Raw genomic sequence first — 12,168 nt, forward strand, 5'->3', positions numbered from 1 at the left:
ATTCCTGAAAAACGTATTTTTTGAGTTGTGGCACTTTTGTAGCAAGGGCGCGATATGACACTTCTTAACTCTTCATGGACTGGAGTGTGCAATTATTTGATTAGAAAAATCACATAGATGTCTATTAAACTACGAAACCAGAGGTTCTTGGTTTGAATCCGGTTGACAGCCAAAGAACACCTTTTTTTAAACATTTTTCCATCCGCATCATTTTTGAGACTATGCAATTTGTTCAAAATTGAGTATAAGCTGTTTCAATTTTCATATGAAAAAACCCCATGCATTCATGCTCAATAATGAATACATGGGGTTTTCAAATTAGACTACATATGTTTCGTAACTATTTTGACGCATTTTCAGTCAGGTTTGAGAAATCCTTTCTTGCAATGCTGCTATTATTTTTTTTCAAGAAATGAACTCGGTAATATTTATTAGCTAGATTTTACTTCTATTTAAAAGGTTTAGTTATTTAAAATATTTAAACAACATTTCATGCAATATATATGCAAATGTAAAGTCCATTTTTTCCCGATATATAACTTACTTTTTTTGGGTACCATGCATGAATGAATATTAAGAAGAAAATTTAACGGAAACTGCAGTTTTTCGTTTTTTTTTCTTCAAAACATTTTAATGTGAATGATTTTTTTGTCGGTTTAAATAATATCTTCCAGTAAAAATTCTAGTCACAATCATTCATATTGAATTTCTTAATTTCAAAGTTGTTATTGTAATTTATTATTATACAAGTATTTAAATTATTATTTTATTCTAGATCTGACAATAAGGGCAAAACATTACAATTTTTTTTAAGAATTCGCTAAAATTGCATTCATCCGATGAATATTTATAACGAGGAAATTTTTTTTCTTCATGAAAAGTCTCATTTTGTGAAACCTTATTTTTAAAAAAAAGACAGTATTGTTTTTTAACCTTTACAATTACAGACATTTTATAAAGAAAACGGATAATTTTCAAACTCCTAAGTTATTTTATTTTTATATATAGTTATTTATACTTATATATTTCATATATAATTATAAATAGTTATTAGGATAGTAATAGGATTCTTTTCTAGTTTAATCTGAAAGACTTTAGGTTTTTTAGAAAAAAAGAATATTAAGCAGTTGTGAGAAAATTTTATTCTTTTATCATTTTTAGTATTCTTATTTTTGTATTCTTTTGGCATTTTTTGGAAAAAGGAAGAATTTCAATTGCCAAATCCATTGTATGCTCTTAAGAATTGTGATAGACCAACTATGCTGATTCTCTTTTTTAATCACTATTTACATGTTTTTAATCCCGTTACACTGATAACCTTATATTATTGTGTATATATAAAGATACAGTCATTACTCGTTTTTGTAGTGGTCATCTGAAATCTGTGACTTTAACAAAAACAAAGCAAAGGTTTCCCCTACAAGTTCTAAGTGTACTATCTGTCGCTCAACGTGGACCGGCTCTACGTGCTTGATATGCTCAAAGTTGCAAGCGTCTTGACTTGATTTAGCTTTACTAACAATTGAGGGCTAGCAGCAATAACATTGTTCATAAATGCGCAGTGATAATGAATAATATTTGTATTATTCATTATCACGATTGTAAGTTATCACGATTTCATTATCACGATTGTGAAGAAATTTCACCCATATAATTCAATTGGGGATAAATCCTATCAGTTTAATCATTTTAACAATGTAACTTTAAATAGAAATATGATTTCCACAATTAAGAGTGAAGAAATCTTTCAGTGGTTAAATTAGGAGAACCAATAACCACACCCAAAATAAAAAAAAAGTAAAAATAACCCAAATCTGTTACAACAGTGGACGCCAAAACATAGCATATCATAGCTGCCAACTCTTCCGGTTTTCCCGGAAGATTTTAATTTCGTATTTAAAGTGGTACCGAAACTCATGTCATGCCATTAGACTTTTTGAATTATAATAATAATTATAAATGAGTTTGACCACCACTACATAAATAATTACAACGAATATATAAAAGCATACTAATCTTTATGATAGCGGATTTTAGCCGAGTCAAAATATAAATATATTTTTGAGTAAGATTGTTTTACTACCACTTGAAAAATTCATTCTCAGAAAGAGTAAAAATTGGCAGGTATGACATATGCATACATCTCTCATTGAAGGAATCGTGGTTAGCGGACAAGAGCGTTCACAAGATTTACCGAAAACGTTCCCGCGATCTACTAGTAGCTCACTCTTGACGGTTTATTGATCACTGCGTTACGATACGTAATTTAAACCTGTTTGTTACAATAAACTTTTTATCCATCATAAAAGTTCAATTTTTACAATTTTCATAGTAACTGCGATAATTTTAGTCCTTAAAGTTTTCAAAAAACTTAAAATTTTATGATGTTAATTAGTTAATTAAACAGAAAAGTTTTGATTTGTTTTACTTCAGTGCACATTTCGTCAAATTTTTTTTTAACAAAAGAGCCTTAGCAAATATAAAAACAAAATTATGTTTGTTGACATTGGCATGTTTTCAGATAATGCGGATTATATTTGTAAAAGAAAATCAATAACCAAGAAATTAGGATTTAAAATGGGTCCTGAAATACATAGCATATGCATGTGAACAGAAATCTTTTGAAATTTCTGAAATACTTGAAAACAGGGGAAAAAAGTAATTGTGTACTTTACTTAAACTTAAGAATTAATTTCAATATAATTCCTACACAAAGAATTTGTGTACGGTTGATTTATTAATGTTCTAGTCATACATTTTCAAAAATATTTTATGTACAAATTTTTGAGACCTAAAGGGACTAGAACATCCAGTCCCCTCCACCTCAGAGCTTACATACCTTGAATTTTTCGCAAGGCAAAAGGCCCAGAACAAACAAAAGTGACTACTTCCACCTACTCACTACTGGTATAAAGCAAAAAGACCAGGACTCTCTCTATCTCTTCCTGGTGACAGGCAAACCAACACTTGCTTATCCCGACTGGCCAGTGGACACCTGAAAAGTCTCACATTTTCTGCTAATCAAAAGATCTTTCCTCTTTGCCCTAAATGCCAACAAAACCAGGCATCACCTGAGCACAACTTGAACTGTTTAGGGCTGGACTGGAATGACATTCATTCCTCTCCCATTCTGGTTTGGGATTTTCTTAATGTCAACGGATTTATTGATCTGCTCTGACCCCGTCAGACCAGATGGGAATTAGCAACAGCAACAACAACGAAACTGTCTTAAAATAAGCACTCGTCTGAGTTCTAATTTATTTGTAACATGAAATTGTACTAATGTAAGATTAAAATGAAAAAAAAAATCATATAACAATATTTACTGAAATATTTCTAAATGCAAACTAATTTATATAGACATAACATTCATTGACATTGTGAGCAATATTTTTTGAGTCTTAAAATAAAGTGGAGACATTGTTAAATGAACTCTTGATTCTATTCGCAGTATTCCATTTTAAAATGAACTCAATTAATTTTTGTTAAAATTTATACCAAATGTTTAAACTCCATGCACTAAGGATACCTATTTGGAAACATTTAGGGAAGGTAGATGTAAATACGTTTCGTAAGAATAAAAAGAACAGTATATTAGACTTAAAAAGTACTTTTAAAACAAACTTTCTTTCCCCTGAAAATATTCTCAATATTTCTATTTTCACAAAAAAATTTTATTAAAATATTTTACCAAATTGACAAATTTAAAGTCATTAATCGTTCTCATATTTTCCATAACGTTCTTCACAAAGAACTAAAGATTTTTCTGAAGAAGTAAGAAACACGAAGTTAGTAAACTAAGGACATTTTTTTTCAAACAACTTCTTCAAACCACTTGTCATTAAGGTCGAGTATAGAGATATCTGTAATCAATAAAGCGATAATTCATTAACTTCGCGACTACAATTATGGCAACTCTTTTGTGTGCTTGCAGTAATTAATTAACCTCACTATTTCGCCAAACTCTCGTGTTCCATATTTTTTTCGTTTCCTTAATTTATATTATATAATTAGCCCGAAAGGAAGTAAAATTAGAAGCATAAAAAACATTTTATGCTTCTACCATTAGGTGTATTCTATGAGATATTTTTATCATGTACAATGTGGCAACATTTAATTATAATGACTCAACAAATAATTAAGAAGGAAAGGATAATTATAGGCACAGAATTTTTTCTCGATTAACTGCATTATAGACTTCTTAAGGAAAATTGAAACTTTAAGCAAAGCTTTAAGTTTAAATCTAAAGATAAAAAGAAAAAGATACTGGCCATTGCGTATTCTGATTGTTGAAAACTTTACTTCTTTATAATTTTTAAACTATAAGGAAAACATATTTCTTATAATATTTTAAGTAACCTTTAAGGGACTGGCAAATTTCACAAGTGATTAATTTCTAATTACAATATTATTTTCAAAAATAACAACCTAATAATGATGCATATTTTTTCACTTAAAAATAACAAATAATTGCTACACTTTTGAAGGATATATTTTGCGTACATAAATTTTCCTTAATAATAAAATATAAATATCAAAATAACACAAAAATGCTTGGGGTGTAAATTTTAAAGGCAGATTAAACTGTTCTTTACTTTTCTAAAGCCCTTTAAAAACTAATGCTGCAAAGTTAAACTACTCTAAATATCATTCTTTAAACCTCTACAAATAACAGTTGATAGCAGTTCAAGTCGCTTGATAATTTTTGTTTCTAAGCAAATGATCGAAAGTTTTCGACATGTTTTTTTACAACTTTAAAAGACATTTTATGTTTCATTGTTTAAGAGATTATTTAACAATTATACGAAAACCTTATTTCCATTAATATTTCGAAAATTCACATTTAGTAAAAATTTCTAACACTTATTAAAAAAATAAGAATAAATTATTAATAAAAATAGTATTTTCTTTTAATTAACAAAAATAAATGAAATACAAAAATAATTGAAAATGACATTTTAATAGTTTTGTGTTAAAGAATAGTTGTGGATAATCATTCTGGGTGATTTTTGCAGTAAAAAGTGGATAACGGCACCTCGAAGTTTTGAGAAAGCCGTATTATACAGTTATAGAATAAGATTGTTAACCTTTGAAACGTAGAGGTAGCCACAATCTAAGACTCTGATCTCAATAGTTTCGGTAGAAGAGCCGTCGACAGTTTAGTTTCCATAAGTTTTTTTTTAAATTTTAGCATTATTCACCATGTCAATTATTCAAATAAAATTATCCATGTAATCATCGAGGGAATTATTTATCTTATACCTTGTATCGAATTATATATGGAAAAATAAGTTTTGTATTTTTGTGGAAAAAGATTTTTATCTCACTATAAATCTACCGAGATCTAGCAGAATAAGCAAAACCTCCTGAAGAAAGTATGTTTTTCTACATCTGCTTTCGTTACCTAAACTATGGCCGACACTAATTAATTATCATCCGTGTCGTAAAACTCCGAACCAATAAGATTAAGCTTAAGTAAGTAGAAATCTGATCATTATATCAATAGATGATTGCTTCTTTGTGTGCTGTACATAAACCGTATACTATAGCACCCTGAAAAAGCATAGTCACAAAGTTCTCTGATTTTAGGGGATAGAGCGATCGCTCTTCAATGAAGTGACACGGGTTCGAAACCCAACGATGGGAGGTCAAAGCGAATACCGCACATGCTTGCACCAGTCAGTGGGCTGACGTAAAATATCTCCAGTGGTTGACGGTTCATGGTTTAAAGTAGTCTTGCTGTCAGGCTAACCGTGGGAAGTAGTTCGTGGTTTTCCTTTTAATGTAACGCAAATTCGGGTTAGTTTCATTAGACCTCCATGACCGCAAATTTCTCCCAATACTTGATCCAGAAGTTTCCTTGTCTTCTGGATTGGATTTAAAATTGCAGGGCTTTAGAGTTGAACATTAATAGTTGTTAACTTAAAAATTAGCTCAGCTGTTCAACGACGGTGATAAAATATTATTACATATCACATGGGGGAGAAATGGTGTTAAAAAATTGGAAAATACATTTCTTGTACAGCTAGCTTAAAAAGATTTCTTTCAAAATTATTTGCTAAAAAATACTGCGTAGGATAACAAAAATAGAAAAATAATGCTAAACGTGATTAAAGATTATCTTCGGCACATTTTTAGATGAGTGAACAAATACACCTTTTATTTAATATGATTATAAAAAATAATTCCCCTAATTACCATATAAAAGAAGCCTAACTTTAACTATCTGAAAAAGAATTGCCATTAAAAGCATCTCTAGTATTATAATTTAAGCACTATATCAATATGGCGTCCCTCCGAGCGATAGCAAGAGAAAAAAACACCTTCTGTTGATAGATAGTTAAGAAAACTCTCTTAAGCACGCACGAACCTTCGCAATAAAAAAGAAATTGCTCATTTGAATATGTTTTTTTTTTGCTTTAAAATATAGAATAATTTATTCTATTATTTCTCATGTCAACGTTCTAATGAATATTAATTTTATCTCGGTGGAATTCCTTCATTGATTAAAGGTAACGTTGATAATAGACCTTAGTATGATTTTTTTATGTTTCATGAAATTTAATAAAGTTTATTTGGTTAAAAATTCGTTAAATTTATCATACTTGAAGGAAGATTAGAAAATTGTTTTTTCAGCATAACCGCTTCGAACATTTTAGCCTTGGTTAGATAACTAAAATCTGGGAATGCTCAGATCATTCTTTCTAAAAATCTGCTAAAAAACAATTGTATAGATTTTAGATAATACTTGCAAGGAATAAGATATAAAGCAAAATATTTAAGAGGTTTGAACACAGGTTATAAACTTTTTCTAAATTATATTTCTTATTGCCACACATTTAGTAATAAATACAAAAAAGGGAATGCACATTTAACTGAATAAATGGGTATTAGGCCATGCTTTAATATATCATGAAATCTTTTTTTTAAAATTTTAACACATTAGCTATTATAAAAATTATATTTATCTGTCAATTTTATCTAATTTATTACCAAAGATCCTCGGTACAAAATAACAAACTTTTTTAGTGTTTTGATAGAACCATAAGCACGGTAAATTTTATCAATTTCTGATATTTTTAACCACATCTTTTTTTCTTAGTGTGTTAAGTACTTATTATATATTTTTCGTTTAGCTTTATCTAAGTTGTTTTTTCATGGCCAGCTTGTTTGTCGTGTTGTCTCAGCTTTCTGTAACTCCATATATTTTGTTGCTGCTCTTCGTAGTATTAGTTTTAGAGCCTGGTTTCTGATCAGATTCTTCGCTTTGCGGCTCATTACTTATTAATTAAAAACCATCAATTAAAACATACATTGTTTGCCATTTTATTAACTTGAACAACCGATAAACCACATAAATTTTCAGTCTGAACCAAAAATAGTGCAAAGAGGAAGGAGTGAAACACGAGAAGTGAATCAGTACTATGCTATGATGCTGCTGTTTTTGGAAGGAGTTGGCTTGAATGCTTGGTACTGATTCGCTGCTCTGCGTATTCTACTTAATGGCAAAATAGCTTTAAATTATTTAACAGTGCACTTTTTTCTTGTATTGCTCTTAGAGTTTGTTTTCTCATACTCCCCACTCTGTGGATCACTATAGATCAGTCAAAAATCATAGATTTAAATGTTATCGTTATGCATTTAATTTGTTTGAATAACAGTAAAAATCACAGAAATGTCCCAACTGAACCAAAAAAAGTGCAAACAAGAGGAAGTAAAACACGAAAATTGAATCAGTACTGCCCTATGTTGTCGCTTTCGAAAGAATTTTGAGAGCTTGATTATACGTTGCGGATTCACTATTTTGCATTTTCTTCTCATTTAAATTTATATTTTAAACAAAAAGTGAAAGAGAAGGTCACCAATTACGTTTCAAATCCGCAAGGGAGACCAACCTATATATATANACTTTTCATTATTTTCCACGTCATGCTTATGAACTCCGTCAGTAGGTCTCTTATATATATATATGTATGTATTATTTCTTATGTAGTTTAAATTGGTAAAATAGTAATCATAATAAGTTCACATGCTCCCTAATATCTTATGTTTTAAAGAACTAGAAAATTGGGAAATAGAAAGAATTTCACTCATTTTAAAGATGTTTTTATTAAATTATTTCCTTGAATCAATGTTGATGATGGTAACGAGTAAAAAAAAATCTTTGCGTCCAAGGTAAACTGTTTTTCCCTTTCAGAATAGGAGGAAGAATTGCCAAAGGCAAATTATCTTGGGTAACTACACGAAATTAAATATTAAATGTGACTTTTCAGATATGTGTAATTGTCAAATTATCCGGTGATAAATGCCAGCCCAGGGTATTATTGCGTCACGTCTAGAATCCATAATGTATTTAATTTTTTTCTCCATTTCACTTTTAGGTTCATTAAATAAGAGTTAGATAGTTGTCTAAGCGGAATAATTATCTTTTTTCTTTTTTAAAAAATAGGGTTTTTTGTATTTTTGATTGAGCTCTATTAAGTTATCGCTATTTTAAAGAAAAGCTTATTTAATTAGGGATTTTATAAATAAATAAATAAAAGCATTAATAAGAGCAAAAATAATAAAAGCATTAGAAGTATTTGTGATAATATTTAATTCTATTAGGGTTAATGATTTTCATACAATATACATTGTGATATTGTGTTTTTTCAACTTAATAAAACTATGCCGAAAATTCCTTCATTCCGAAAATTAATACACTGTTAGAATTTTCCTTCTAAAATTATGATAAAATAGCCGGCAACAGTCTATCCATTCAACTGACCATAAAATTTACGGCAAAGACATTTTTTACCATCATTGCTTCAAAACTGCGTACCTAATAAACTATACTGTTTTTTTTTTAAATCATTTACAGCTAGCATGGTTTCAAAGCAGTGAAAAAAATTAACTGGACATTGGAGCAAGACTTTTCGTTTGGTATTAAGCATTGGAGTTAGATTGTGGTTGAGTTGTGTTTTATCAAATAAATCAAGGAATGTGGTTTAATTAATTTATCTGGTTGCTTCACCTAGCCTAAGAAATGGGAATTTATGTTAAGCGACATTGTGATGCCGTATATGTGAACAAGAGTTTTGTATTCTATTAGTCCAGGGTGTCAAATTGGAGAGTGCAGGACGTAGGATACTCCTCATACATTGAAGGAAAGTATTGTGGTACCCTCTGGGACCCCGGATCTGTAGGTCATGAGATTGACAGATTAGCCACTTGGCTGTAATATGTACCCTGCTGCAAGGAACTAAATGGTTTCATTAGGTGGGCCTAGTAGGTGCGATAAAATTCTGTTAAATTTATCATGTTAGAGGAAATCAGTTAATAATTGGTTTTTCTCGCATTTAACAGTTTGAATACCATCTTATTTATGGTCATTTGACTGTATTGTTTGAATATGGTAAAATAACAATTGAATAGATAATTTTTTAACAATTTTTTCGAGAAATTTCTAAGAGTGCACGGTGTTGTTACTTAAATCACACATTGACCTAACAATTACTTTTGCCAATTTCAAGAAAACAGGATTAAAATAACTGTTGCTGATATAATTGTTAACTGTTAATTGTCTTCATTATTTTTAATTAATAATAATAATAATTCATCTGCATTTATGTATATATATAGGTCTTAATAGGTCGACACGAAATCAGTTTATAGATAATATTTTGATTTATTGCTTTTATATAAAACAATACTAACTACATGATATTTGCATCATAAATACATTCATGTAAGTTTTTTTTATTAAATATTGGATGTATTTTAAGATGAATAAGATATTTCGAAACAAATTGTTTTTCTTCTTATGTGTAGGGCATTTAAATGTAAATTCATGTAGAATAAAAAAACAACGCTTTTTATGTTCATAATATTCCTTAATTTGATTTTTTTTAAAACTTTTATTTAGTTACTATCTAAGTAAGTTAGGAAAACTGACTGTATTACAAGACGTTTGAGGGTGAATATGCAAGGTGTTTTGTGATAACTACTGTTAATGTGTATTCTTAGAATGTTAGACAAAGACATATACATTAGGGGTAACAAAATGATATTTAGGCTACGTAGAAACAATCGAAGTCTGCTGAATTATTGCTGAGAAAAATAGGAGAAAACGCGTCAAATCCAGCTTGATTGGTTGATGAGAATGTGAATTATTTCTAATGATTGTCATTTAACTTTTCTTTGTTTTCTACAGCAATCCAAAGATCTTGACGTTTTAAGTTCCGTCTTTTTCAGTAATGGTTCGTTAAACATTTATTTATTTTATATTTTTCCCATTTAAATAATAACTTTTTATCTTCAATGCATTTAATTATTTTACGAAGATTATGAAACTATTGAGTAAGGGGAAATGCCCTTTATTGTGTGTAAGGAAATATAATCGAAATAACGAAAAAAAAACAGAAAATCTGAAACATATTTGTCTTGAGTAATAACAATATATAGTTTTAATATAGTTTAATATAGTTTTAATAATATAGTTTTGAGTCAATCAGAAATATTTCATTATTTTTTACAAAATTTATATTTAATATTAATTTGGGGTTAATCCAAAGTCTATCGAGAATTTAGATTATTTGAACTTATATGTAAAATAGCAGTGAATATTATTATGACATATTTCGAATAGCATTGCCTTGAGTTTTTTTTGAAAGTTTTTCAGCCAAGTTTTTTAAATTTTTTTTTCTGAATATTTATTAAATAATAGTAATTGTTTTAATCTGAAGTTTGGAGACGTACTGATAAAGTATAGAAAAACTAAACAGAAAATAATTCAATATTACTGGAATGTTCAGTTAAATTTAAAATAAACTATGGAGAAATTAAAAGATTAATTGAGCTAATTGCTTAACCTAATTAATTAAATCTTAAAATTACTTAAATTTTTTTTATAAGCTTGATAAAATAACTTAAAAAAGCTTGTTGCAAAACTTAAGTAAATAGTTCAAATTCTATTAAATTCTAAAAAGATTTACTTGTAATCCTTGTCTAGACAAGTTAATATTAATTTTTCATTTCGGCATATCTCATAATAAACTTTTATAGAGTGTCTCTATCGTTTTAAGATTTATAAGTTTTAGAATTCGATAAATATAATAGGATTGCAAGTATTGAATCAACGACACCAGTTATAGCTTTAGGAGCTTTTTAAAAACTCTTAGAGTTTTATCGTTAACTAGACGTTTCATATTAAACTAATTGTGAGAGAAAAAGTGTAATAAAAGTTTGGATAAATACTTAGATTTGTCTGTTAAACAATTTTTGATTTTTCTCTTTTTAAAAGAAGTTCAATACACAAAAGGGCGCTTTTCTTAAATGTGTGCAGTGTTTTGAATATTTTTTTTAATTTTTAATGTACAAAACTGTACTAAAAATGTCATAAATATTTTATGAATGTAGATTTTGATATAACTGGAAATTTTATGAATTTCGCTAAAATAAAAATCTCCAAAATGTGATTTTTTTTCAAAATTAATTTCTTATAAATATTTTAAAAGTCTGAAGCTTAGATGTCAATATATTTATTACATATACTTATTAGAACATATTAAATTGTTTCATAAATGTAGAAGACAAATTTGGATAAAATATGTATTGAACTGCCAAAAATCCTGCAGTTGTTATTTATAGATTTAGCGATACATTGTCTTAAGTTAAAGTAAGAAACTGAAGAATTGATCCCGTAGACTTTAAAATTTTAAGTATTATATTAGATTCCATCTGAGAACAAAAAATTAACCAAGGCTGATCTCACTTCCTAATTAAAAGTAAAACATAATTTGTCTGACTTGAATTATAAAGTGATAGAGAATCTTATGATGTTTGTGACTAAGTATCGGCATTACGGTATATATATATATATAGGTATATAGCAGAGTTGGCCAAAAATGTAATCGATTACATTTTTTGATTACAGTAATCAATTACTTGTAATCATGATTACAATTTTCAAAAATTTTGATTACAGCTGTAATCATGATTACAATATTGATTACAGTAATCAATTACTTGTAATCGTGATTACAAAGTTTGATTACAGCTGTAATCATGATTACATAGTCGATTACAGTAATCAATTACTTGTAATCATGATTACAATTTTCAAAAAATTTTGATTACAGCTGTAATCATGATTACAATTTTGATTACAGTAATCAATTACTTGTAATC

The sequence above is a fragment of the Parasteatoda tepidariorum genome, chromosome 1, assembly GCF_043381705.1.
Source record: "Parasteatoda tepidariorum isolate YZ-2023 chromosome 1, CAS_Ptep_4.0, whole genome shotgun sequence".
Classification (NCBI taxonomy): domain Eukaryota; kingdom Metazoa; phylum Arthropoda; class Arachnida; order Araneae; family Theridiidae; genus Parasteatoda; species Parasteatoda tepidariorum.